This window comes from Arachis hypogaea, chromosome 18 (assembly GCF_003086295.3).
Source record: "Arachis hypogaea cultivar Tifrunner chromosome 18, arahy.Tifrunner.gnm2.J5K5, whole genome shotgun sequence".
Lineage (NCBI taxonomy): Eukaryota > Viridiplantae > Streptophyta > Magnoliopsida > Fabales > Fabaceae > Arachis > Arachis hypogaea.
In genome coordinates, this window is record NC_092053.1 from 87,799,521 (window position 1) to 87,823,953 (window position 24,433).

Consider the following 24,433-nt stretch of genomic DNA (forward strand, 5'->3'; position numbering starts at 1 on the left):
GATACATTTGATATTTTTAAAGTAGGCTTTTTAGAAATTAGGGATTTTAGAAATCAAGGTTTGCAACATGTTTATGCAGGAAATCATGAATTGAAACATGAAAATTAAGATTAAAATGAAAAATATGAAGAAAAAACGAATTTACCTCCTCCCTACCATCCTGGCGTTTGAACGCCCAAACGCTGCATGTTTTGGGCGTTCAACGCCCAACTGCTGCTTCTCCTGGGCATTCAACGCCCAGCTGTTGCTTCTTTCTGGCGTTGAACACCAGGAACTACTTTGTCACTGGGCATTTTTTTGAAAGCCCAGGATGCTGTAAATCTGGCGTTAAACGCCCAGTGGATGCTTCTTTTGGGCATTGAACGCCCAAAACAGACTTTTACCGGCGTTTTCTTGCCAGTGAGCTCTTTTTTCTCTGTTTTGTGTGCAAAATCCTTCTATAACCCTGTAAAATTATACAATTGACTCTTTACCTTAGTATCAATGAACTTTATATAAACAAATAAAATCAAGAATAGGGCAAAATGCTTAGAGGAAGTGATGCCCCATGGCTGGGTTGCCTCCCAGCAAGCGCTTCTTTATTGTCTTTAGTTGGACCTTGCTGAGGTTTTAATCTAGCCTCAGCCTTGAGCACTCTTGCTCAACATTGCCTTCAAGATAGTGCTTGATTCTCTGTCCATTAACAATGAACTTCTTATCAGAATCAATATCTTGAAGCTCTACATAACCATATGGTGATACACTTGTAATCACATATGGTCCCTTCCACCGGGAATTCAGTTTCCCGGGGAATAGCCTGAGCCTAGAGTTAAACAACAGAACCTTTTGTCCTAGTTCAAAGATTCTAGATGACAGCTTTCTGTGATGCCACCTTTTTTATTTTTCTTTATAAAGCTTGGCATTTTCGAAAGCAGTAAATCTGAATTCCTCTAGCTCATTCAGCTGGAGCAATCTTTTTTCTCCAGCTAATTTGGCATCAAAGTTTAGGAATCTGGTTGCCCAGTAGGTGATGCCAAGGCATCTTAGGCTACTTTCACTAGCATTTTTCTGTTAGTTTTAGTTGTTTTATGCATTTTCTTGAGCTTAAAGTAACCAAGAATGGTCAAATGAAGAACAAAGCAATGAACCATCCAAACAGTATGATTTTAATGCAAATTCCATGAGTTTTAGTTATATTACTTGAATGCTATGAATGGAAGATTTCTCATGAAATTTTGCAAGACTTTGATGCAATTGTTTGGATGATTTCAGGGAAGAAGAGGCTAAGCAAGGAAGCAACAAAATCAATAAAGGAAGCTTGAATATCACATGTGGAGTTTAAGTTCCAGTTTAAGCCTAAACTGGAGCTTAAACGCCAGAATCAGGAAGGCTAAGAAATGCTGGAATTGAAGTTTAACCTCAAACGCCAGAATGAAAGTCTCACCAAAGAAGCATTTCCACGTTTAACCTCCAGTTTAACCTTAAACTGGAGGTTAAACGCCAGAAGTGAGAAGGGCACCAAGGGGGGTAGTTCCACGTTTAACCTCCAGTTTAACCTTAAACTGGAGGTTAAACGCCAGAAAAGGGAAAAGCACCAGGGAGCCATTTCCACGTTTAAGCTCCAGTTTGACCTTAAACTGGAGCTTAAACGTGTTCGACCAAGTTTCTCCTCCAGGGTTGCTTTCTCCATTTCCACGTTTAAGCTCCAGTTTAACCTTAAACTGGAGCTTAAACGTGTTCGACACCTCCAGGGCTACCTTTCTCAGCTTCCACGTTTAAGCTCCAGTTTAACCTTAAACTGGAGCTTAAACGTGTTCGACCTCCAGGGTTGCTTCCTCCATTTCCACGTTTAAGCTCCAGTTTAACCTTAAACTGAAGCTTAAACGTGCTTCCACAAAAGGCATCACTGGAAGTGTCTGGCGTTTAAGCTGCAGTTTAAGCTTAAACTGCAACTTAAACGCCACTCTTGGAAAAGGTTTCTGGGCCAAAAATATTGCGGTTTAAGTTAGTATTTGAGCACAAACATTAACTTAAACTTACTCTCGTATGAAACCCAATTGAATATCATGGTTTATGGGATTGGGCCTGAAGGATTGATGAGTCTGAAATTTCAATTTATTGAGTCATGTGTCATTATTTGATTATCACTAAGTTGGCTCAATGAATGTTACAGAATTTGGATCAACAGCCTCATCAAGATTATGGATCATAAACCCAAGGCAAAAGGAAAGCAGGGAGAGGCCTCAAAGCCCAAGAAACACAACAGAAGCTCAATATAGAAAGTGTATAAATAGGATAGAATTTAAGTTAGGGAGGACTTTTACTTTTTCATTTAGCTAGTTTTCATATCTTTGTAGTTGAATTCAGAGCTATGACTCACTAAACCCCTTTCATTGGGTTAGGGAGCTCTATTGTAATTCAATGAATCAATAATAGTTTATCTTCTTCTTCAATCTTTTCTCTTGAATTTTGTTAGAAAGCTTCTCGATCTAATTCCATTGGGTAGTTGTCTTGGGAAAGAAACTACCCATAATTGGAATCCTTCGGAACCTTGGGAAAGGAATGGAGGATTCATGCTAGAGAAGCTTTCTCACAGTGAATTGGATTGGGGTTTGGATGGATATTGTGACATGTAATCCTACCAAATTGTGGTTCATGAAACTGTGTGGTATAATCAGTGATCGAGCATCATCTCTTCTTATGAACATTTAAACCAAGGGATTGGGAATTTGTTTGTTTTTAGAGAGAATTGGTGAGCCAAGGGATTGGGATCCAATCATATAAGATTGCCAAGCAAAATTCAATGAACGCATTGGTTGAGGAAGAGATAAACATGTTTTGATTCGGAGATCTCAATATCTCCTAACACCCAATGAATTCCCCATTTCTGATTTCCACTTTCTCTTTATATTCTGCAACTCAATTCATGCAATCACCCCCATTCCCTTTTAATTTCAGCAATTTAGCTTCTGCTCTTTAATTCATGGAATTTAAGATTCCGCCATTTCAATTTCTTGTCATTTACTTTTCCCGCCAATTTTACATTCCGCAATTCTCATCTAAATCTTGATTCCGCTCAACTAGAACACACTTCTAATCCGAATTGCTCACTCAACCAATCCTTGTGGGATTCGACCTCACTCTATTGTGAGTTTTTACTTGACGATAACCGGTGCACTTGCCGGAAGGAATTTTGCCGATCGTGCAATTTCCTAAATCGTAGCATAACTAGTTTATGCGCATCAAGTTTATGGCGCCGTTGCCGGGGATTGGTTTTCGATTGACAATTCTCCAATTGGAAGTTAACTAGATTGAGCATTTTTTTTGTTTTGATTAATTCAGTACAAGTTACTTGTTGAATTTTAATTTCTGCACTCTGTTACATGCTTTCTTTCTTTATGCCTTTAAATTCAAGCAACTAACTCACTGACTCACTAACTGTTTGAATTAATTCCTCAATTGCTCTAACCATACTCTTCCATTAACCAAGAGTATTTCACTTGTTTGTTGCCTGTGCTGTGTTCTTGTATGACAGGTAGGAGAGGAGAGACATCAACTCCTCCATATACCGAACCAGAGAGGACCCTTCATAGACTTAGAAGGGAAGCAAGAGGGAAGAGAGTACTGGGAGAAGAAGAATCTGAAGGAGAATCTGAGGACAATTTTGAGGAAGCTCTAGATCTCAACATGGATAGAGAAGTTCACAACCATGAGAGAGCTGATGGAAACAATGCCATTCCTGAGAGGAGGGTTCTTAGTTCATACATAAACCCAACCTCTGGGAATTGTAGTAGCAGCATTCAGAAACCACCCATTCAGGCCAACAATTTTGAACTCAAACCACAGCTAATATCACTTGTGGAGAATCATTGTTCATTTGGTGGGAGTGCTAATGAAGATCCCAACCAACATCTCACAAAATTCCTGAGAATTTGTGACACTGTGAAGTCCAATGGAGTCCAGGAAGATGCCTATAAACTGCTTTTGTTCCCATTTTCACTTAGGGACAAAGCAGCTAAGTGGCTGGAATCATTCCCAAGGGGGAGTCTAACAACATGGGATGAGGTGGAAAGCAAGTTTCTGGCACGTTTCTACCCCCCACAAAAGGTCAATAGGCTTCGATCTGAGGTTCAGACTTTTAGACAACAAGATGGTGAAACTCTCTACGAGGCATGGGAGAGATTCAAGGATTTGACAAGGAAATGCCCACCAGACATGTTCCATGATTGGGTGCAATTGCATATTTTCTATGATGGACTGTCTTATGAATCAAGGAAGGCTGTAGACCATTCATCAGGAGGTTCATTGAACAGGAAAAAGACTGTGGAAGAAGCCATTGAAGTGATTGAGACAGTGGCTGAGAATGAGTACTACTATGCATCAGAGAGGCACAACACTAAGGGAGTCATGGAGCTGAACCATGTTGATACAATTCTAGCCCAAAACAAAGTGTTTGCCAAGCAACTAGCAGAGCTTACCAGGCAATTAGAAACAAAGCAAGTGGCTGCAATACACACACAAGATCAAGAGGAAGTAAGCATTGAAGGAGGTGATTGGGAAGAGCCAACTATGTGGGAAACCAACAAAGGCAATCATATGATCCACATTCCAACACTTACAACCCAGGATGGAAAAATCACCCAAACTTTGGGTGGGGGAACCAACAAACCCAACCACAAAACCACAAACCTTACAACCATAACCAACATAACAATTCCACATACCAAAACTCCAACCAAAGATCATACCAAGCCACACAAAACACTTACTCCCAACCATCATATCATGGCCAAAATAATCAACCTACCCAACCTAATCCGAACCAACAATTTCAAGATCAATTAAACCGGATAGAAGGAATGCTTGCAACCATGAGTCAAGACATAACCGAATTGAAAGCTTTTAAGGAAGAAGTAAATTCTAACCTGCAAAACCAAGGAGCTGCCATCCAGAAGCTAGAAAATCAAATTTTGTATTTATCTAAGCAAACCCCTGGGACAAGCGTTTCTCATGCTGCCAAGGCTATTGCAAGGGAAGAATGTAAGGCCATAACCCTCAGAAGTGGAAAGAATCTAAAGGAGATCTCAAAGGAAACCACAGAGGCTGAAGCAAGGGAACATGTGAGAGACAAGGAACAAGGACAATCTTTTACACCGTCCGCAACAAAAGAAAAAGAAAAAGAGGTCCTGAAGCCTTATACACCTAAAGCACCATATCCTCAACGTTTGATGAAAAGTGAAAAGGATGGTCAATTCTCCAGGTTCTTGGAGATTTTCAAGAAGCTCCAAATCAACATTCCGTTTGCTGAGGCAATAGAGCAAATGCCACTCTATGCAAAATTCTTAAAAGAATTAATGACCAAGAAGAGAAGCTGGAGAAATGAGGAAACTGTGTTGTTAACTGAAGAATGCAGTGCCATCATTCAGCACAAATTGCCTCAGAAATTGAAGGACCCAGGCAGTTTCCAAATCCCCTGCATCATAGGAGAAGTCATGGTAGAGAAGGCCTTGTGTGACTTAGGGGCCAGCATCAATTTGATGTCTCTAACAATGATGAGAAGAATGAAGATTGAGGAAGCCAAACCAACAAGAATGGCCCTCCAATTGGCAGATCGAACTTTTAAATTCCCTCATGGGATAGTTGAAGATTTGTTGGTGAAAGTGGGAGATTTTATATTTCCTGCTGATTTTGTGGTGTTAGATATGGAGGAAGAAGCCAAAGCTTCAATAATTCTGGGAAGACCCTTCCTAGCTACTGCTGGAGCCATCATAGATGTACAAAAGGGTGAACTCACTCTTAGACTACATGATGAGAAATTGGTGTTTAACGTATTCAAGGCAATGAGCTATCCATCAGAATCACTAAGGGAATGCATGAGGGTTGATGTAGTGGACATTGCAGTACAAGAAACTTTTGAGGAGACAATAAAGGAAGTGGCAGAGGAGGAGTTCACCAAGGATATTGAAGTTAGTGACATCAAGGCTACTGAAACAACCATGCCAAGCATGCCAGAGAGTGTGAAAGAAGAGAAGGAAGCACCAAAACCTGAGCTCAAAGCATTGCCCCCTAATCTCAAGTATGCATACTTGGGTAGTGATGAGAGTCACCCTGTTATCATTAGCTCAGCCCTAAGCCAAGAACAGGAAGAAGAATTGATCAAGGTGCTACAAACTCATCAAGATGCCATTGGATGGACCCTAGCCGATTTGAAGGGGATAAGTTCATCCATATGCATGCATAAAATCTTGTTAGAAGAGGATGCTAGACCCTCCATTCAAGCTCAGAGAAGATTGAATCCCGTCATGAAAGAAGTGGTACAAAAGGAAGTCATGAAGTTATGGCAGGCAGGGGTAATCTACCCCATTTCTGATAGCCCATGGGTTAGTCCCATCCATGTAGTTCCCAAGAAAGGTGGCATAACTGTGGTGCCAAATGAGAAGAACGAACTCATACCCACAAGAACCGTCACTGGGTGGAGGATGTGCATAGACTACAGGAAGCTCAATGAAGCCACCAGAAAGGATCATTTCCCACTCCCATTCATGGATCAGATGCTTGAAAGGCTTGCCGGACATGCTTACTATTGCTTTTTGGATGGATATTCAGGCTACAACCAAATAGTAGTTGATCCTAGAGATCAAGAGAAAACATCATTTGTTTGTCCATATGGAGTTTTTGCTTATAGACGCATGCCCTTTGGATTGTGCAATGCACCTGCCACTTTCCAAAGATGCATGCTGTCCATCTTTTCGGACATGATTGAAAAATTTATTGAGGTCTTCATGGACGATTTTTCTGTGTTTGGAAATTCTTTTCCTAGCTGCCTACACCACCTTGCCTTGGTGCTTAAGAGGTGCCAAGAGACTAACCTAGTATTAAACTGGGAAAAGTGTCATTTCATGGTCACAGAAGGAATAGTCCTTGGCCACAAAATCTCTAATAGAGGCATTGAGGTGGACAGAGCTAAGGTGGAACTCATTGAAAAATTACCTCCACCAAGTAATGTCAAGGCAGTTAGGAGTTTTTTGGGACACGCTGGTTTTTACAGAAGGTTTATTAGAGACTTTTCTAAAATAGCCAAACCCTTGAGTAACTTGCTTGTCTCTGATACACCCTTTGTATTTGATAAAAATTGCATGCTAGCCTATGAACTTTTGAAGCAAAAACTTTCCTCTGCACCTATCATTGCCCCACCTGATTGGAACTTACCTTTTGAACTGATGTGTGATGCATCAGACCTTGCTATTGGGGCAGTGTTAGGACAAAGGAAAGACAATTTGGTACATGTGATTTATTATGCCAGTAAAGTCTTGAATGATAACCAAAGGAATTACACTACCACTGAAAAAGAACTCTTGGCAATAGTCTTTGCATTTGACAAATTTAGATCCTATCTCATTGGATCTAAAGTCATTGTCTTCACTGATCATTCAGCTTTAAAATACTTACTTGCTAAACAAGAATCCAAACCAAGACTTATTAGATGGGTTCTTTTGTTGCAGGAATTTGACATTGAAATCAAAGACAAGAAGGGTGTAGAGAACAAGGTGGTAGACCATTTATCAAGAATACCATGTGAAGAAGGAAGCGCACAAAGCACACATATAAATGAGTGCTTTCCTGATGAACAACTCATGGTAATTCACAAAGCACCCTGGTTTGCAGACATAGCAAACTTCAAGGCCACTGGGAGTTTACCGTTGGAATTTAACAAACATCAAAGGAAGAAATTGGTAAATGATGCCAAATACTTCATCTGGGACGAACCATACTTGTTCAAAAAATGTTCCGATGGCATACTCAGAAGATGCATATCCGAGGAAGAAGGAAAGGAAGTCTTATGGGACTGCCATGGCTCCACTTATGGAGGACATTTTGCAGGAGAAAGAACAGCAGCTAAGGTGTTGCAGTGTGGTTTTTATTGGCCCACTATCTTCAAAGATGCAAAAGAATTAGTGAAGCACTGCCATGAATGCCAGAAAGCGGGGAACCTGCCAAGAAGAAATGAAATGCCACAACAATTCATTCTGGAACTTGAATTGTTTGATGTATGGGGGATAGATTTCATGGGACCCTTTCCCTCCTCATACTCAAATAATTACATTCTGGTGGCAGTAGACTATGTCTCCAAATGGGTTGAAGCAATAGCAACTCCAACCAATGATAATAAGGTAGTCATGAACTTCCTCAGAAAACACATTTTTTGCCGTTTTGGGGTTCCAAGAGCAATCATCAGTGATGGAGGAAGTCACTTCTGCAACAAACCATTAGAGGCATTGCTTCTAAAATATGGAGTCAAACACAAGGTAGCCACACCATACCATCCACAGACAAGTGGGCAAGCCGAAATATCTAACAGAGAACTCAAAAGGATCCTGGAAAAGACTGTGGGAACTTCAAGGAAGGACTGGTCGATTAAGCTAGATGATGCTCTTTGGGCATATAGGACAGCTTTCAAAACACCAATTGGAATGTCTCCTTACCAACTAGTATATGGAAAAGCTTGCCATTTGCCACTGGAGTTGGAGCACAAGGCATACTGGGCCTTGAAACTTTTGAACTTGGACAACAAAGCTGCTGGAGAAAGAAGGATGTTGCAAATTCAAGAGTTGGAAGAATTCAGAGCGGAAGCTTATGAGAATGCCAAAATTTACAAAGAAAGAGCAAAGAAGAAGCATGACAGCAACATAGCCCCAAGGAAATTTGAAGAAGGACAAAAAGTATTGCTCTACAATTCTAGGCTGAAGCTATTTCCAGGGAAGCTAAAATCAAGGTGGTCTGGACCATTCCTTGTCACCAAGGTCTCCAAATATGGACAAGTAGAAATCATGGAAGAAAAGTCACAACGAACCTTCATTGTGAACGGTCAAAGACTCAAACATTACTTGGGAGATGTGGAGGAGAAGGACAAAGTTAAATATCACCTCAACTGAGGAAGCTGACCGTCAAGCTAATGACGTTAAAGAAGCGCTTGTTGGGAGGCAACCCAACCTGAGGTAATACCCTTTTGCTGTTTCTTTTATTTGTTTCAATAAAAAGGGTGAAGTAGTTTCTGTGCATTGCAAAGAATTAAGTTTGGTGTTTCGCACCAAACAATGAATTCGTGGATCAATAATTCAAAGGGGAATGTGTGACTCTAAGTTTGGTGTTCCACCATAAAGATCAACTGAACACAACAACCTTTGAATTATATGAAAGGAACAACCATTCTAAGCAGTCACAGAAATGCTTAAAACCCTTAGCAGCAACTTCATTCCAAAGAGAACTCAAGGATTCAAAGCACAGAGAAGTAAGTGGGAGACTAAGTTTGGTGTTCACACACCAACTTAAGACTCAGATACTTACCCACACATAGTTGAGCTAACCACTCAAGTGCTTGAGAAGCAAGCAACTTCATCACTCTTTGCAGGAAAGGAAACAAGGATCTTAAAGCATGAAGCAACATTTAGGAGAAGAAGGAGAAATCAAATTGTTTCCTGGCAACAAAGAGAAAACAAGGAATTTCACAAGGTGGTATTGTTCCTTGATAATTCTTTAAAAAGGGCAAACAAAAGCATGCTTGTTCTGGTTTAAACTGTAAATGTTGAATCTTTCTGGAATGTGAAGTTTTTAGTATATTTGTCTGTTTATTGCTTTGAATAAAGTGAATGCCTAGATGTTTGGATATAACTTCACCTTCTTAAACAAATGCTTGCCATGCTTGTTCTGTTTCCAAAAATAAAAGAAAAGCTTTGAACAAAAGTAACTTGGCTCAATTAGTGACAAATCAAGTAGAATTAAGTGGTGGTATGCATGCTTGATTGTTTAGTCAGATCACTAGAAATAGAGTGTAGAATTATCATTTTTTGTGTAGAAATTGAAAACTGTCTATGGATCTTGATGAATAAGAGTCTTTGGCCATGAAAAAGAAAGAAAAAGAAGAAGAAAAAGCCACTGAAAAAGGGCAACCAAATAAGCTAGGCACCAATGGTTTGAACTTCTGAGACAAATGCCTGTGGTGTTTATGTATTAAGGATATGCTTGGATGAATAGGTTCTGAGGAGTGTTTCAACACTTGGTAACTTGGGTTAACTAACCCGGGATTATCAACCAAAAGTCCATTATCAAGAGCAACCTAAATACAAAACATTTAGTCACACAAAGAGGTGCTGGGCACCAATGTCTCAAGAAGAAATGTGAACTAAAATGCCTAAAGTGGATATGTGTAGTGCACTGATAAGAAAAAGAAAATGCCAAAGGCTTGTGCAACACATGACACTAACCAAACAAGGAGCAAAGGAGCTCTAAGAAAAAGAAAAGAAAAACAAAAAAGAGAAAAGTGCCAAGGACATAAGAATAACAAGAGGCCATAGCAGTGTTTGATGGATGCAATGAAAAAGTGATAATCTTACCTGATAAGTATGAAAAAGTGATGCTGCAACTTTCTGCATAAAACCCTTCTGATGAACTTCAAATGCTTGCTAATAGAGCCAATGTAATTGCTTTCTGTTTCATACTTTCTTCTCAAATAACTCAGGACTTGCTTAGGGACAAGCAAGTATTAAGTTTGGTGTTGTGATGCCAAGGCATCTTAGGCTAGTTTCACTAGCATTTTTCTGTTAGTTTTAGTTGTTTTATGCATTTTCTTGAGCTTAAAGTAACCAAGAATGGTCAAATGAATAACAAAGCAATGAACCATCCAAACAGTATGATTTTAATGCAAATTCCATGAGTTTTAGTTATATTACTTGAATGCTATGAATGGAAGATTTCTCATGAAATTTTGCAAGACTTTGATGCAATTGTTTGGATGATTTCAGGGAAGAAGAGGCTAAGCAAGGAAGCAACAAAATCAATAAAGGAAGCTTGAATATCACATGTGGAGTTTAAGTTCCAGTTTAAGCCTAAACTGGAGCTTAAACGCCAGAATCAGGAAGGCTAAGAAATGCTGGAATTGAAGTTTAACCTCAAACGCCAGAATGAAAGTCTCACCAAAGAAGCATTTCCACGTTTAACCTCCAGTTTAACCTTAAACTGGAGGTTAAACGCCAGAAGTGAGAAGGGCACCAAGGGGGGTAGTTCCACGTTTAACCTCCAGTTTAACCTTAAACTGGAGGTTAAACGCCAGAAAAGGGAAAAGCACCAGGGAGCCATTTCCACGTTTAAGCTCCAGTTTGACCTTAAACTGGAGCTTAAACGTGTTCGACCAAGTTTCTCCTCCAGGGTTGCTTTCTCCATTTCCACGTTTAAGCTCCAGTTTAACCTTAAACTGGAGCTTAAACGTGTTCGACACCTCCAGGGCTACCTTTCTCAGCTTCCACGTTTAAGCTCCAGTTTAACCTTAAACTGGAGCTTAAACGTGTTCGACCTCCAGGGTTGCTTCCTCCATTTCCACGTTTAAGCTCCAGTTTAACCTTAAACTGGAGCTTAAACGTGTTCGACCTCCAGGATGGCTTTCTCTATTTCCACGTTTAAGCTCCAGTTTAACCTTAAACTGGAGCTTAAACGTGTTCGACCTCTAGGGCTGCCTTTTCTATCTCCACGTTTAAGCTTCAGTTTAACCTTAAACTGAAGCTTAAACGTGTTCGACTATATTACCCTCCAGGGCTGCCTTCTTCCATTTCCACGTTTAAGCTTCAGTTTAACCTTAAACTGAAGCTTAAACGTGCTTCCACAAAAGGCATCACTGGAAGTGTCTGGCGTTTAAGCTGCAGTTTAAGCTTAAACTGCAACTTAAACGCCACTCTTGGAAAAGGTTTCTGGGCCAAAAATATTGCGGTTTAAGTTAGTATTTGAGCACAAACATTAACTTAAACTTACTCTGGTATGAAACCCAATTGAATATCATCGTTTATGGGATTGGGCCTGAAGGATTGATGAGTCTGAAATTTCAATTTATTGAGTCATGTGTCATTATTTGATTATCACTAAGTTGGCTCAATGAATGTTACAGAATTTGGATCAACAGCCTCATCAAGATTATGGATCATAAACCCAAGGCAAAAGGAAAGCAGGGAGAGGCCTCAAAGCCCAAGAAACACAACAGAAGCTCAATATAGAAAGTGTATAAATAGGATAGAATTTAAGTTAGGGAGGACTTTTACTTTTTCATTTAGCTAGTTTTCATATCTTTGTAGTTGAATTCAGAGCTATGACTCACTAAACCCCTTTCATTGGGTTAGGGAGCTCTATTGTAATTCAATGAATCAATAATAGTTTATCTTCTTCTTCAATCTTTTCTCTTGAATTTTGTTAGAAAGCTTCTCGATCTAATTCCATTGGGTAGTTGTCTTGGGAAAGAAACTACCCATAATTGGAATCCTTCGGAACCTTGGGAAAGGAATGGAGGATTCATGCTAGAGAAGCTTTCTCACAGTGAATTGGATTGGGGTTTGGATGGATATTGTGACATGTAATCCTACCAAATTGTGGTTCATGAAACTGTGTGGTATAATCAGTGATCGAGCATCATCTCTTCTTATGAACATTTAAACCAAGGGATTGGGAATTTGTTTGTTTTTAGAGAGAATTGGTGAGCCAAGGGATTGGGATCCAATCATATAAGATTGCCAAGCAAAATTCAATGAACGCATTGGTTGAGGAAGAGATAAACATGTTTTGATTCGGAGATCTCAATATCTCCTAACACCCAATGAATTCCCCATTTCTGATTTCCACTTTCTCTTTATATTCTGCAACTCAATTCATGCAATCACCCCCATTCCCTTTTAATTTCAGCAATTTAGCTTCTGCTCTTTAATTCATGCAATTTAAGATTCCGCCATTTCAATTTCTTGTCATTTACTTTTCCCGCCAATTTTACATTCCGCAATTCTCATCTAAATCTTGATTCCGCTCAACTAGAACACACTTCTAATCCGAATTGCTCACTCAACCAATCCTTGTGGGATTCGACCTCACTCTATTGTGAGTTTTTACTTGACGATAACCGGTGCACTTGCCGGAAGGAATTTTGCCGATCGTGCAATTTCCTAAATCGTAGCATAACTAGTTTATGCGCATCAGTAGGCTTTATGTTCCAGTTACACGGGCAGGTGGCATGCCTTACCATACACAAGTTGGTACGGAAAGGTCCCTATAGGAGTCTTGAATGCTGTTCTGTAAGCCCACAGAGCATCATCCAAGCTTCGTGCCCAATCATTTCTATGGGTATTTACAGTCCGTTACAGGATTTTTTTAGTTCTCTGTTAGAAACTTCAGCTTGTCCATTTGTCTGCGGATGATATGGAGTTGCCACCTTATGCCGAATCCCATACTGGACCTTTAGTACTGTTTTAGTATCATTGGTGGGTGTGGCAATGGCCTCTACCCATTTTGATACATAGTCAACTGCCACCAGAATATAAGTGTTTGAGTAAGATGGTGGAAAAGGGCCCATGAAATCAATACCCCATACATCAAAAAACTCAATCTCCAAGATTCCTTGTTGAGGCATGTCGTAACTGTGAGGCAAATTACCAGCTCTCTGGCAACTGTCACAGTTACGTACAAACTCTTAGGAATCTCTGTAAAGTGTAGGCCAGTAGAAACCACATTGGAGGACCTTGGTGGTTGTTCGCTCACCTCCGAAATGACCTCCATATTGTGACCCATGGCAATGCCATAAGATCCTTTGTGCTTCTTCCTTAGGCACACACCTACGGATTATGCCGTCTGCACATCTCTTAAAGAGATAGGATTCATCCCACAAGTAGTACTTTGCATCAGTAATTAATTTTTTCTTTTGTTGCCTGCTGTACTCCTTGGGAATGAACCTTGCAGCTTTGTAGTTTGCAATGTCTGTAAACCATGGTAATTCCTGAATGGCGAACAAATGCTAATCCGGAAAGGTTTCAGAGATCTCAATAGAGGGGGAGGACGCCCATTCCACTGGTTCTATCCAGGACAGATGGTCGGCCACTTGGTTTTCTGTCCCTTTTCTGTCTCTTATTTCTATATCAAACTCTTGCATAAGCAACACCCATCTTATGAGTCTGGGTTTTGAATCCTGCTTTGTGAGTAGATATTTAAGAGCAGCATGATCTGTGTACACAATCACCTTTGATCCTACTAAGTATGATCTAAACTTGTCAATGGCATAAACCACTGCAAGCAATTCTTTTTCTGTGGTTGTGTAATTTTTCTGGGCATTATTCCAAACACGGCTAGCATAATAAATGACATGTAGAAGCTTGTCATGCCTCTGCCCAGTACTGCACCAATGGCATGATCACTGGCATCACACATTAATTCGAATGGTAATGTCCAGTCTGGTGCAGAGATAACTGGTGCTGTGACCAGTTTAGCTTTCAGAGTTTCAAACGCTTGTAGGCACTCTGTGTCAAACACAAATGGCGTGTCAGCAGCTAGCAGGTTGCTTAGAGGTTTTGCAATTTTTGAAAAATCCTTTATAAACCTCCTATAGAATCCTGCATGCCACAGAAAGCTTCTGATTGCCTTAACATTCGCAGGTGGTGGTAATTTTTCAATTACCTCTATTTTAGCTTGATCCACCTCTATTCCCTTATTTGAAATTTTATGCCCAAGGACAATCCCTTCAGTCACCATAAAGTGACATTTTTGCCAGTTTAAAACCAGGTTGGTCTCTTGGCATCTTTTCAAAACCAGTGTCAGGTGACCAAGACAGGAGCTGAATGAGTCTCCATATACTGAGAAGTCATCCATGAAGACTTCCAGAAATTTTTCCACCATATCAGAGAAAATAGAAAGCATGCATCTCTGAAAGGTTGCAGGCGCATTACACAACCCAAAAGGCATCCTTCTGTAAGCAAATACTCCAGATGGACATGTGAATGCTATTTTCTCTTGATCCTGGGGATCTACTGTAATTTGGTTGTAGCCTGAATAGCCATCCAAAAAGCAGTAATAATTATGACCTGCTAGTCTTTCTAGCATCTGGTCTATGAATGGTAAAGGAAAATGATCCTTTCTGGTGGCTGTATTGAGCCTTCTGTAATCAATACACATGCGCCACCCTGTAACTGTTCTTGTAGGAACTAGTTCATTTTTTTCATTATGAACCACTGTCATGCCTCCCTTTTTAGGGATAACTTGAACAGGACTCACCCAGGGGCTATCAGAAATAGGATAAATAATCCCAACCTCCAGTAATTTGGTGACCTCTTTCTGCACCACTTCCTTCATTGCAGGATTTAGCCACCTCTGTGGTTGAACCACTGGCTTAGCATTGTCCTCCAATAAGATCTTGTGCATGCATCTAGCTAGGCTTATGCCCTTAAGGTCACTTATGGACCACCCAAGAGCTGTCTTGTGTGTCCTTAGCATTTGAATTAGTGCTTCCTCTTCTTGTGGATTTAAAGCGGAGCTTATGATCACTGGAAAAGTATCACCTTCTCCCAGAAATGCATATTTCAGAGATGGTGGTAATGGTTTGAGCTCGGGTTTAGGAAGTTTTTCCTCTTCCTGAGGAAATTTCAGAGACTCTTTCAATTCCTCTGAATCCTCTAGATCAGGTGGAACATCTTTAAAGATGTTTTCCAGCTCTGATTCGAGACTCTCAGCCATGTTGATCTCTTCTACCAAAGAATCAATAAGATCAACTTTCATGCAGTCTTTTGGTGTGTCTGGATGCTGCATGGCATTGACAGCATTCAACTTAAACTCATCCTCATTGACTCTCAGGGTTATTTCCCCCTGTTGGACATCAATGAGAGTTCGTCCAGTTGCTAGGAAAGGTCTTCCTAGAATGAGAGTAGCACTCTTGTGCTCCTCCATCTCCAGCACTACAAAGTCAGTGGGAAAGGCAAATGGCCCAACCCTGACAATCATGTCCTCAATCACGCCTAATGGGTATTTAATGGAGCCATCAGCAAGTTGGAGACATATCCGGGTTGGTTTAACTTCTTCAGTTAAACCAAGCTTTCTGATAGTGGATGCAGGTATTAGGTTGATGCTTGCCCCAAGATCGCATAAAGCTGTCCTGGTGCAATTTCCCTCTAATGTGCATGGTATCAGAAAGCTTCCGGGATCCTTAAGCTTTTCAGGAAAGCTTTTCAGAATGACTGTACTGCATTCTTCAGTGAGGAGAACTCTTTTAGTTTCTCTCCAATCCTTCTTATGACTTAAGATCTCTTTCATTGACTTGGCATAAGAAGGTATTTGCTCAAGTGCCTCTGCAAATGGAATCTTAATTTCAAGAGTCCTGAGATAATCTGCAAAGCGAGCAAATTGCTTATCCTGCTCCTCTTGGCGGAGTTTTTGAGGATAAGGTATCTTGGCTTTATATTCCTCAACCTTGGTTGCTGCAGGTTTATTTCCTACAGAAATAGTTGAAGAAGCCTTTTTAAAGGGGTTGTCATCAGCACTTGTGTGTGTCTGATCCCTCTCTGGCATTTGAGTGCCAGAGTTAGAAGCTGGAGTGACGTTAGACGCCAATTCCTCATCTGTTCCTGGCGTCTGAATGCCAGAACTGTGCTTCTTTTGGGCGTTCAACGCCAGTTCTTTGCTTGTTTCTGGCGTTGAACGCCAGTCCTGAGCATGGTCTGGGCGTTCAGCGCCAGCCTTCCATCCAATTTCTGGCATTTTAACGCCAGAATTATTTTTTCTTGGGCTCTTACTGTCCTCAGATGGATTTTGGGTGGTTTGCTCATTTCTTGGCTTCCTGCTGCCTTGAGGTGGCGTATTTAATGTTTTTCCACTTCTTAATTGAACTGCTTGGCATTCTTCTGTTATTTGTTTTGACAGCTGCTGTTTTGTTTTCTTCAATTGTTCTTCCATATTTATATTAGCCATCCTTGTCTCTTGTAGTCTATCTTTGAATTCGGCTAACTGTTGTGTTAGAAAGTCCAATTGCTGATTGAATTCAGCAGCTTGTTCTACAGGACTGAGTTCAACAGTTACTGTTTTAGCCTCTTCTTTCATAGAAGGGTCACTGCTTAAGTACAGATGCTGATTTCTGGCAACTGTATCAATGAGCTCTTAAGCTTCTTCAATTGTCTTTCTCATGTAGATAGATCCACCAGCTGAGTGATCTAGAGAAATCTGAGCCCTTTTTGTAAGCCCATAATAGAAGATGTCTAACTGAACCCACTCTGAAAACATTTTAGAGGGGCATTTTCGTAGCATCTCTCTGTATCTCTCCCAGGCATCATAAAGAGATTCATTATCTCCTTGTTTAAAGCCTTGGATGTCCAGCCTTAGCTGTGTCATCCGTTTTGGAGGAAAGTATTGATTCAGGAATTTTTCTGTCAGCTGTTTCCATGTCCTTGTGCTAGCCTTAGGTTGGTTATTTAACCACCTATTGGCTTGGTCTTTTACAGCAAATGGAAATAGTAATAATCTGTAGACATCCTGATCTACTTCCTTATCATGTATTGTGTCAGCAATTTGTAAAAACTGTGCCAGAAACTCTGTAGGTTCTTCCTGTGGAAGACCGGAATACTGGCAGCTTTGCTGCACCATGATAATGAGCTGAGGATTCAACTCAAAGCTACTGACTCCAATGGAGGGTATGCAGATACTACTCTCATATGAAGCAGTAGAGGGGTTAGCATATGACCCCAGAGTCCTTCTGGACTGTTCATTTCCGCTTAGATCCATGATGGAGAAAGGGAGATGATGTAAAATAGAGAAGAAATATTTTTATTTATTTAATTATTTATTTATTTCGAAAATAAAATAAATTAAAATAAAATAAATAAAAATGGGTGAAGATTTTCGAAAAAAATGAGGAGAGAGAAAGTAATTAGGAAGTTTTGAAAAAGATACGAATTTTTTTTTTTTAAAAGGGTTTTGAATTTTGAAATAGAAAAAATCTGAATTTTTAAAATTGATTTTCGAAAAATTACTTTAAAATAGAGGAAAAAGATATTTTTGAATTTAATGAGGAAAGAGAAAAACAATAAAATAACACAAGATCTAAAATTTTTTAGATCTAATGCTCCTTGTTTTCGAAAATTTTGGAGGGAAAACACCAAGGAACACCAAACTTAAAAATTTTAAGATCAAGATACAAGGAAAACTCAAGAACGACTTGAAGACTCACAAGAACAACAAGAACATGAAGAAGGAACACCAAACTTAAAATTTTTAGAAAACCAAACTAAAATTTTCGAAAATTATAGAAAGATTAACAAGAAAACACCAAACTTAAAGTTTGGCACAAGATCAAGAAAAATTATTTTTGAAAAAGATTTTTAATAAAATCGGTGCCCAATCATCAAGAACATAGACCAATGCTCTAGCCAATTGAGCTGTAAATATAACACTTGTTCTGAAGAAGTATTTTTAATAACTAAGAAAAAATATTTTTTTTTTGAAAAATTTTTTTGAAAAGAATATAAAAGACTCTGACCCAAAAGACAAAATTTTCCTAATCTAAGCAACAGGATTCACCGTCAGTTGTTCAAACTCAAACAATCCCCGGCAACGGCGCCAAAAACTTGGTGCACGAAATTGTAATGTCAATGTTCACATTACTCAATTACAACTTCGCACAACTAACCAGCAAGTGCACTGGGTCGTCCAAGTAATACCTTACGTTAGTAAGGGTCGATCCCACGGAGATTGTTGGCTTGAAGCAAGCTATGGTTATCTCGTAACTCTTAGTCAGGATATAATATCAATAATAATTTTTAAATTGAATTGTAAAAAGTAAAAAGGGGAGAACACAAATTATACTTGTATGCAGTAATGGAGAATATGTTGGAGTTTTGGAGATGCTTTGTCTTCTGAAATTCTGCTTTCCTCTGTTTTTTGATTCACGCACGCACGTCCTCCTATGGCAAGCTGTCTGTTGGTGGATCACCGTTGTCAATGGCTACCATCCATCCTTCCAGTGAAAAGGGTCCAGGTGCACTGTCACCGCACGGCTAATCATCTGCAGGTTCTCAATCGTACCGGAATGGAATTTACTATCCTTTTGCGTCTGTCACTACGCCCAGCACTCGCGAGTTTGAAGCTCGTCATAGTTATTCAATCCCTGAATCCTACTCGGAATACCACAGACAAGGTTTAGACTTTCCGGATTCTCTTGAATGCTGCCATAAATCTAGCTTATACCACGAAGATTCTGATTAAGAGATCCAAGAGATATTCATTCATTCTACGGTGGAACGGAAGTGGTTGTCAGGCACACGTTCGTGGGGGAATGATGATGATTGTCACGTTCATCACATTCATGTTGAAGTGCGAATGGATATCTTAGATAGGAAGACGCATGTTTGAATGGAAAACAGAAATACTTGCATTAATTCATCGAGACACAGCAGAGCTCCTCACCCCCAACAATGGAGTTTAGAAACTCATGCTGTCAAAGAGTACAAAGTTCAGATCTAAAAATGTCATGAGATACAAAATAAATCTCTAAAAGTTGTTTAAATACTAAACTAGTAACCTAGGTTTACAGAAAATGAGTAAACTATGATAGATAGTGCAGAAATCCACTTCTAGGGCCCACTTGGTGTGTGATGGGGCTGAGACTAGAGCTTCTCACGTTCTTGGGCTGTTTTGGGCATTCAACGCCAGGCTGTAACCTGTTTCTGGCGTTGAACTCCAACTTGTAACGTGTTTCTGGCGCTGGACGCCAGACTGCAACATGGAACTGGCGTTGAATGCCAGTTTACGTCATCTATCCTTGAGCAAAGTATGAACTATTATATATTGCGGGAAAGCCCTGGATGTCTACTTTCCAACGAAATTGGAAGTGCGTCAATTGGACTCCTGTAGCTCCAGAAATTCCATTCCGAGTGCAGAGAGGTCAGGATCCAACAGCATCAGCAGTCCTTTTTCAGCCTGAATCAGATTTTTGCTCAGCTCCCTCAATTTCAGCCAGAAAATACCTGAAATTATAGAAAAATGCACAAACTCATAGTAAAGTCCAGAAATATGAATTTTTCCTAGAAACTAATGAAAATAAACTAAAAACTAACTAAAACATACTAAAAACTATATGAAATTAACCCCAAAAAGCGTATAAAATATCCGCTCATCATGCATGCAAGAACACTATGAATGTCAAGATGAACACCAAGAACACTTTGAATGTTAAGATGAACACCAAGAACTTATTTTTGAAAATTTTTAAGAAAAGAAAAACATGCAAGACACCAAACTTAAAAATTTTTATTCTTTAGACATTAATAATTCAAGAATGCATATGAAAAACAAGGAAAGACACAAAACAAGAAAATATGAAGATCAAACAAGAAGACTGGCCAAGAACAACTTGAAGATCATCAAGAACATTATGAATGCATGAATTTTCGAAAAATGCATAAATTTTTAGAAAAAATGCAATTGACGCCAAACTTAAAAATTGACTCAAGACTCAAACAAGAAACACAAAAATTATTTTTTTGATTTTATGATTTTATAATTTTTTTTTGGATTTTCAAAAATAAGAAGTAAAAAGCTTAAAATTAAAATAAAATTACCTAATCTGAGCAACAAGATGAACCTTCAGTTGTCCAAACTCGAACAATCCCTAGCAACGGCGCCAAAAACTTAGTGTGCGAAATCGTGATCTTTACTTCCTTGGTAACGGCGCTAAAAACATCATATGCACGTTCATATTCTTAATTTTGTTTCACAACTTCGTACAACTAACCAGCAAGTGCATTGGGTCGTCCAAGTAATAAACCTTACGTGAGTAAGGGTCGATCCCACGGAGATTGTCGGCTTGAAGCAAGCTATGGTCACCTTGTAAATCTCAGTCAGGAGGATTCAACTGACTTTATGAATTGATAAGTAAAAGATAAATAAAATATAAAATAGGATAGTGGTACTTATGTAATTCATTGGTGAGAATTTCAGATAAGCGTATAGAGATGCTTTCGTTCCTCTGAACCTCTGCTTTCCTGCTGTCTTCATCCAATCAATCTTACTCCTTTCTATGGCAAGCTTTGGGTAGGGCATCACCGTTGTCAATGGCTACTTCCCATCCTCTCTATGAAAATGGTCCGATGCGCTATCACTGCATGGCTAATCATCTGGAGGTTCTCGATCATACTGGAATAGGATTCACACCCCTTTTGCGTCTGTCACTACGCCCAGCACTCGCGAGTTTGAAGTTCGTCACAACCATCCCTTCCTGGATCCTACTCGGAATACCACAGACAAGGTTTAGACTTTTTGGATCTCAAGAATGGCCGTCCATGGATTCTAACTTATACCACGAAGATTCTGATTAAGAAATCCAAGAGATACTTATTCAATCGAAGGTAGAACGAAAGTGGTTGTCAGGCACACGTTCATAGGGAATGATGATGAGTGTCACGATCATCATATTCATGTTGAAGTGCGAATGAATATCTTAGAAGCGGAATAAGTTGAATTGAATAGAAAAACAGTAGTACTTTATATTAATTCATGAGGAACAGCAGAGCTCCACACCTTAATCTATGGTGTGTAGAAACTCTACCGTTGAAAATACATAAGCGATGAAGGTTCAGGCATGGCTGAATGGCCAGCCCTCACAAAAGAGGTCTTTCTTGTGGTTGAACGCCAGTTTGTAACGTGTTTCTGGCATTGAACTCCACTTTGCAACTTGTTTCTGGCGCTGAACGCCAGACTGCAACATGGAACTGGCGTTCAACACCAGTTTGCATCGTCTAAACTCAGGCAAAGTATGGACTATTATATATTGCTGGAAAGCCCTGGATGTCCACTTTCTAACGCAATTGGAAGCACGCCATTTGGAGTTTTGTAGCTCCATAAAATCTACTTTGAGTGTAGGGAGGTCAGAATCCAACAGCATCTGCAGTCCTTCTTCAACCTCTGAATCTGATTTTTGCTCAGGTCCCTCAATTTCAGCCAGAAAATACTTGAAATCACAGAAAAACACATAAACACATAGTAAAGTCCAGAAATGTGATTTTTAATTAAAAACTAATAAAAATATACTAAAAACTAACTAAATCATACTGAAAACTATGTAAAAACAATGCCAAAAAGCGTATAAATTATCCGCTCATCAAGTATAAGAGCTTACCTTCCATACTTTGTGCACTTCTTTTAATTGAGTCAGTAACCATCATATCACTAACTTTTAAACCAGTTTTTAACTCTAACTTGATTAACCAACTGATTTCTTCCTTTTGTTTTCAACATAACTCCTTTAATCATTCTTTTGGATATGGCATTTCTTAGGCTTAATGAACAAGCATTGTGCAATTGTGGTTTGAATTCATGGTTTGTGACTTGGTTTGAACTGTGAATTTTGTTACTTGCATTTCAAGAATTCTCTTTTCTTCACTCACTTCATGAATATGTCCTACCTTGAGTGCTATACATCTACTTGGCTAGTTGTTATATCATATCACATCTGTTTTTCAGGATGTCGGAAAAGGAAAAGTCATAGCTATTATCTCAAAGAAGAGGAAGCGCTCTAAATCCTCTACCCCTTCCCCTTATGCCAACTATGCTAAGAATCTGCTGAATGATGTGCATAAAGAGAATCAGCTGCTACCATCCACCTACCCAACCCAGTTTTTCAATCTCTACTGTGAGCTTCGCTTCCCTAAATATCGGAAGATGAATCTGAACATTGAGAAGAACTTGGTCCTTCCTAACGACGTGAGACGCGCTATCAATACCCGTATTCTGGAATTTGGCTTGGACTTTGTTGATAGGAATTTGGGAAGGATAAACACTTCGTGGGTGAAGGAGTTCTACTGCAACTTCTTTCGTGCAACTCTTGATTCAGTCCACCTACGGGGTAGGGAGATCTTGATTACTGAGGCAGCTATTGGGGAGGCATTACTTTGCCAACCTCGTACTGGTGACACATGCACCTATCAGCAGGCAGAGATAGCTATCCACTGCATGACCTTTGATTATGAGGCGCTGAAGTGCGTAATTGCCATATCGGACGCCCCTTGGGTGATGGATTCTGGCAATAAGAAGCCCAAGAGGATGCTATTCACTTATCTGTCAAGAGAAGCTAGGACTTGGCAGCAGATATTCGCCCATTATGTCCTGCCCACCACTCATTTTTCTGAAATTCCGATGGATATGCTGGTTCTGATTGGCTATGTCATAGAGGGGAAAGAGGTAGACTTCCCCGGTTGATCAGGCAGAGCATGTGGCGAGCACACATCCGTGGCCTAATACCATTTTCTACATTGGTCACCAGCATGATTGAGCTAGCCGATGTCCCTTGGAGGGACGATGACGTGACAACACCACCCCCAGATGACAACGACAAGGAGGCTACTATTCCGTGGGGTGGGTGGGTGCTCGAGAAGCCTCCACCCAGATGCCGTTCTCGAGCTAGAGTAGTGGTGGAGGCAGCTCAGCCTTCATCTTCCACAACAGCAGCAGGACCCTCTTCTACTTCAGCAGCCACAACACCCTTTCCACCACCACCAGCACCAGAGCTGACATACCTGCTAGTACAGCCCCTATTTCGCTTCATGGAGCGCAGCGAGCGTCGTATCATGCGACGTCTCGATCGCATAGACCAGGTTTTCGTATCACAAGGCATTGAGCTACCTCCTCTCCTAGACTCTCCCGCCTCTGATGAGCAGGATCATGAGCAGGATCAGGACGAGGAGCATGTTGAGGAGCCAACTCAGCAGGAGGCACCCCCTGAGGACTCACAGCTAGTACCACAGCCACAGCCCAACGCGACTACTGACCCCCAGCCCGAGCTTCAGCGGTAGCATTGATGCCAGGGCATCTTGGCCAATTTCACTGACCTTTTCTTTATTGTTTTTAGGTTAGTTTCATGCATTTTTTTAGGAAATAAGCTAGTTTTCGGTAGATATTCACCTACACCTTGATTCAAGCATACATTGTGCATTTTACATTATTTTATGAGGATTTTGCATGAATTTAGTGACAAATTGTATGCTTCATTGCCCATGACTTGGACTAGAATTTTGATGTACTCTGTTGCTTGATTTCAGGACCAAAGGAAGCAAGGAAAGGAAGGTAACTTGCAAGGTTAATGAGAAAAGTGATTGCCAATAACACTCTCAAAGCCATCATTGCCCACGTTAAGAGTCACGTTAACTAAGTTAACGTGAACTCTAACGTGGAGAAGGGAAGTTGAGCCAACGTTAGTGACACTTAACATTGTCACTAACATTGGCAAACACTCATGAGTGGCCACGTTAGAGCCCACGTTAACCTAGTTAACGTGGCCTCTAACGTTAAAGGGGGAAGAGAAGCCAATGTTAGTGACATTCAACATTGTCACTAACGTTGGCCTAAGGATGCAATACACCACGTTAACTCCCACGTTAACTTGGTTAATGTGGGAGCTAACGTGAGAAGTGAGAGTTGTCGACAACGTTAGTGACACTCAACATTGTCACTAACGTTGGAAGCAACCACACAACCCCCAAGGAGCCACGTTAACTTCCACGTTAACTTAGTTAACGTGGAAGCTAACGATGAGGAATGAATGATGAGCCAACGTTAGTGACACTCAACAATGTCACTAACGTTGGGATGGCTAAGAATGGCCACGTTAGAAGCCACGTTAACCTAG

General features: G+C 40.2%; 1 non-coding gene across 1 annotated transcript; it reads right to left on the reverse strand.

Annotated features, from left to right (window-relative positions):
* Window positions 1-4,092: 4,092 nt before the first annotated feature.
* Window positions 4,093-4,196, reverse strand: LOC112774155 (small nucleolar RNA R71). The gene has a single exon (XR_003188656.1). It is a non-coding gene; the product is annotated as a small nucleolar RNA R71 (small nucleolar RNA).
* Window positions 4,197-24,433: the final 20,237 nt, after the last annotated feature.